This window comes from Jatropha curcas, chromosome 6 (genome assembly GCF_041381405.1).
Source record: "Jatropha curcas cultivar XTBG-Jc1 chromosome 6, XTBG_Jcur_1.0, whole genome shotgun sequence".
Taxonomy (NCBI): domain Eukaryota; kingdom Viridiplantae; phylum Streptophyta; class Magnoliopsida; order Malpighiales; family Euphorbiaceae; genus Jatropha; species Jatropha curcas.
Genome location: NC_143156.1, coordinates 22,656,854 through 22,662,179, shown reverse-complemented (window position 1 = coordinate 22,662,179; position 5,326 = coordinate 22,656,854). Strand labels below are relative to the sequence as shown.

The following is a 5,326-nucleotide window of genomic DNA, read 5'->3' as shown; positions in this document are numbered from 1 at the left end:
ACTTAGTAAAAATCCTAAAGCCCATATCACAAATTTCTTAGAGATTTATGACACTTTCAAACAAAATGGAGTTTCTGAGGATGCCATAAAATTAAGACTCTTTCCTTTCACTTTAGGGACAAAGCACGATCCTGGTTACAATCATGCCTTGCTGAAATTTTTACAACATGGGAGGAATTAGCCCAAAAATTTTTGGCAGAATTCTTTTCATCTTCAAAGACCACAAAACTACGCAATGAGATAATGACCTTTGTCCACCATGATCAAGAGAGTTTGTATGAAGCTTGAGAGAGATTCAAGGACTTATTGAGAAAGTGCTCACATCACAGCTTGCCTAAGTGGTTACAGGTGCAAACTTTTTATAATGCATTGTCTCCTAACATTAAAATTACTCTAGATGCAGCTGCAGGTGGATCCTTTGCAAGAAAAGAAATTGATGAGGCCTATGACTTCATAGAAGAGATGGCAAGCAATAGCCATTATCAAAGCAACTCCGAAAGGAAGAAAACTACAAGAGTTTATGAGATTGATGCCATCACCGTACTCAATGCCAAGGTACATAATATGGTAAGTAAATTTGACTTATTGACTACTAACTCAGTTAATTCTATTGTGCAAATTTGCGACAGGAGTAATGGACAACATGGGATTGGAGAATGCATGTTAGATTCTTTAAATCCATAAAATTTGGAGCAAGTAAACTATGTGATGAATCAAGGAAGGAAGAATTACCCGTACTCTAATTTTTATGATAACAGGTTGAGGAATCACCCTAATCTTTCGTATGGGAATCCAAACAATGCCTTGAATGCACCACCAGGTTTTCTACCTCAAGAGAAAAAGTCTCATGATGATCTCCTTACTGCCCTTTCTAAATCGCACATGGACTTCATGAACGAAACCCGAGAAAATAACAAAATCCAATAAGATGTGATAAGGAACTTAGAGATTCAACTAGGGCAGTTTGCAAACATGATAGCCTCCCGACCTCAAGGTACGTTACCTAGTAATACAGAAAAAAAATCCTAAAGAACTGGTACAAACTATCACCTTGAGGAATGGCAAACAGTTAGAGGAACCAACCAGGGCAGAGACGGAGATGGAAGAGCAGAAAAACATTCCCATCATTGACCTAGAAGAGAAAGAGGAAGTAAAATCTTATGTTCCACCTGTCCCTTTCCCACAAAGGTTAAAGAAAACACAAGATGACAAGAGCTTCCTCAAATTTCTTGATGTCTTCAAAAAGCTTCAAATCAACATACATTTTGCTAAAACCCTTGCGCAAATGCCCAGTTATGCAAAATTCCTAAAAGAGATCCTAAGCAAGAAAAGGAAGATTGATGATCAAGGAATGATAATGTTGACAGAGGAGTGTAGTGCAATCATTCAAAATAAATTACCTCCAAAATTAAAGGATCCAGGAAGTTTTTCTATCCCTTGTAATATTGAAAATCTTGATTTTGAAAAATCATTAGCAGATTTAGGTGCTAGTATTAATCTTATGTCTTATGAAGTTTTTAAGATGCTAGGGATGGGAGAGCCAAAACCAACAAGAATGTCCCTACAGTTGGCAGATCGATCAATCAAATATCCAAGAGGGATCATAGAAGATGTACTCATCATGGTAGGTAAATTCATCTTTCCTGCTGATTTAGTTATTCTTGACATTGATGAAGATAGAGAAGCATCCCTAATCCTTGGAAGGCCTTTTCTTGCAACTGCAAGAGCATTAATTGATGTGTATGAAGGAAAATTAACCTTGAGGGTAGGTCAAGAGGAAGTTATTTTTTGTGTTCTTAAATCTTGTAAACTTCCCATGGATTATAATGACTGCTTTAGAATTGATGTTGTTGATGAATGTGTTAAAGACACTTTGCATACTAAAAATAAAGATGACATTAATAATCCAAGCATCATAGATGAAAAAGAAAGTGAATTACCAAGGTAAGAACTGAAACAACTTCCATCTCATTTAAAACATGCATTCTTAGGTGAAAATAATTCAAATACTGTTATTATTTCTTCTCACTTAACACTTGATCAAGAGGAAAGATCATTGCAGGTACTTCGAAAACATAAGAAAGCCCTAGGATGGTCAATTTCAGATTTGCAGGGAATAAGTCCAAGCGTATGCATGCACAAGATCTTAATGGAAGAAGACTACAAACCTTCAATTGAGCATAAAAAAAGATTGAACCCAAACATGAAAAAGGTAGTCAAAGCAGAGATCATAAAAATTTTGGATGCTGGCATTATCTATCCAATTTTCGATAGCAATTAGGTAAGTCCTGTTCAAGTTGTCGCAAAGAAAGGAGGTATGATAGTTATCGCTAACAAGAATAATGAGTTAATTCCTACTAGAACTGTCACAGGTTGGCGTGTGTGTATTGATTATAGGAAATTGAACAAAGCAACACACAAGGATCACTTCCCTATACCTTTTATTGATCAAATGCTTGAAAGACTTGCAGACTATCCCTATTATTACTTCTTAGATGGTTATTCAGGGTATTTCCAAATACCTATTGCTCCCGAGGATCAAGAGAAAACCACTTTCACTTGCCCTTATGGTACTTTCGCTTATAGGAGAATGCCTTTTGGGACGTGCAATGCTCTTGCAACCTTTCAAAGATGCATGATATCTATATTTTCTGACATGGTTGAGAAGTTGATTGAAATATTTATGGATGACTTTTCTGCGTTTGGTTCTTCTTTTGATTCTTGTCTTTATAACCTCTCTTTAGTAATGCAGCGATGTGAGGACACTAACCTTGTTTTGAATTGGAAAAAATGCCATTTTATGGTTAGTGAAGGTATTGTTTTAGGGCATAAAATCTCAAAAAAAGGGATTGAAGTAAATAAAGCCAAGATAGAGGTAATTGAAAAGCTACCTTCTCCAAATTCAATAAAGGGAGTAAGAAGCTTTCTTGGCCATGCAGGATTTTACAAGAGATTTATCAAGGATTTCTCCAAAATCACAAAACCTCTTTGTAATTTATTAGTTAAAGATGTTCCTTTTGATTTTAACAAAGAGTGTTTGAATACTTTTAACAAGTTGAAGAAAGAGTTGACTTCAGTACCCATCATTGCTACAGCAGATTGGAGTCTTCCTTTTGAACTTATGTGTGATGCCAGTGATCATGCTATAGGAGCTGTTCTTAGGCAAGGAAAGGAAAAGAAATTTCATATCATTTATTATGCTAGTCGCACATTGAATGATGCACAATTGAATTATGCCACCACTGAAAAAGAACTTCTAGCTATTGTTTTTGCTTTTGATAAATTTAGGGCCTATTTGATTGGAGCTAAAACAATAGTGTAAACTGATCACTTTGCTATTAAATATTTATTAGAAAAGAAAGACGTAAAGCCTAGATTAATTCATTGGGTTCTTCTTTTACAGGAATTTAATTTAGAGATTTGTGATAAAAAAAAGGAACTGAGAACCTTGTAGCGGATTATTTATCCAGGCCTGAGTTGGGAGAAGAAGAGCAAGCAGAATTGCAAATCAATGAAGAATTCCCCCATGAACATCTTCTTCTTCTAGCTAAAGCACAAGCTCCATGGTATGCTGATATAGTTAACTACCTTGATTGCAAAATTACTCCTCCCAATCTTTCTTATCAACAAAAGAGAAAATTTTTTCATGATCTTAAATGTTATTATTGGGAGGAGCCCTTTTTGTTCAAATATTGTAATGACCAGCTTTTTCGACGATGTATACCGGAAGAGGAAATGGAAAGTGTCCTTCGATTCTGTCATTCAATGGAATGTGCAGGACACTTTGGAGCAAGCAAGACGGCAGCACGTATTCTAAAAAGAGATTTGTATTGGCCTAACTTATTTAAAGATGCTTTTAACTTTGTTCATCTTTGTGATCGTTGTCAAAGGTTAGGTAATATTTCCAAGCAATATGAGATGCCATTAAACAATATCCTTGAAGTGGAGATCTTTGATGTGTGGGGCTTGGATTTCATGGGGCCATTCCCATCCTCTTATTCTAACCAATACATTCTAGTAGTAGTGGACTGTGTCTCGAAATGGCCAGAAGCTGTTGCCCTTCCCAATAATGATATCAAAAGTGTGATGAACTTCATAAAGAAACATATTTTCACATATTATGGTACTCCAAGAGCAATAATCACAGACAAAGGTAAGCACTTTTGTAACAAATACTTAGATTCCCTTCTTTCAAAGTATGGTGTTACTCATCGTGTAGGTACCCCATATCACCTGCAAACAAGTGGACAAGTGGAAGTCACTAATAGGGAAATGAAGAAGATACTGGAAACCACAGTTGGCCAATCAAGGAAGGACTGGTCTAAGAAACTCGATGATGCTCTTCGGGCTTATAGAACTGCATTTAAAATACCAATTGGTATATCTCCATATCGAATGGTTTACGGTAAGGCTTGTCACGTTCCTGTTGAGTTAGAGAATAAGGCATATTGGGCAACCATTTTCTTAACTTTAATGCTACGGAGGTTGGTCAAAAGAGGTTGCTTCAATTGAATATGATGGATGAGATAAGACTCCATGCTTATGAGAATGCCAAAATCTATAAAGACCGCACAAAATAATGGCATGATAAGCATATTATCCTAAGGAATCTAAAGGTAGGCCAATAGGTTCTACCCTATAACTCTAGAATCTGTCTTTTTCCAGGTAAATTGCATTCTAGATGGTCTGGCCCATTCACGATCAAAGAAATTTTTCCACATGGGGCAGCTGAAATACTGGATGGTGACCGGAGTTTCAAAGTCAATGCTCAACGCTTAAAAGTTTACCAAAATGAAGATTCTGATCCAGTCAAATCTACTATAAGTCTTGCTTAGCCCAAATCGGGTTTAATGCGTCGAGCTTAACGACGTTAAACAAAAGCGCATATGGGAGACAACCCATATTCTTTTCCTTAACCTTCATATTTTAGTTTATTTTTGTTATTTTTGTTAGAATTTTCCCAAAATTTTCACCATGTTTGTTCTCCTTCTTTTTTTTCTCTAACCAAGTTCTTTCAGGTAAAAGTTGAGGTACAGGCTCTAGAATGCCCTGATCGTGCTAGCCACCTTCTCCTTCTTCTCCATCTTTTTCTCTCCTTTTCTCTCAAACAAAAGCTTAGCAACCCAATTTTCTTCTCTTTTCTCCTTCTTTTGCCATGCCCCCAAGGTATAAACAGAGCAGACCTGCATCCCTAGTGGCCGCAAGAAATCGGCCAATCGCCCGTCTTTCGACCGGTTCTTCTCCACCCGCTCCTCCTCCTACAAGTCCAACTCCTCCTCAGTTTGAGAATGGCTTATCAGAACAACAGGAAAGGTACAATAAACTC

General features: G+C 36.7%; 1 non-coding gene across 1 annotated transcript; it reads right to left on the bottom strand.

The window, feature by feature from the left end:
* Window positions 1-225: 225 nt before the first annotated feature.
* On the bottom strand, window positions 226-332 carry LOC149495730 (small nucleolar RNA R71). The gene has a single exon (XR_016321548.1). It is a non-coding gene; the product is annotated as a small nucleolar RNA R71 (small nucleolar RNA).
* Between the last annotated feature and the right edge of the window lie 4,994 nt (window positions 333-5,326).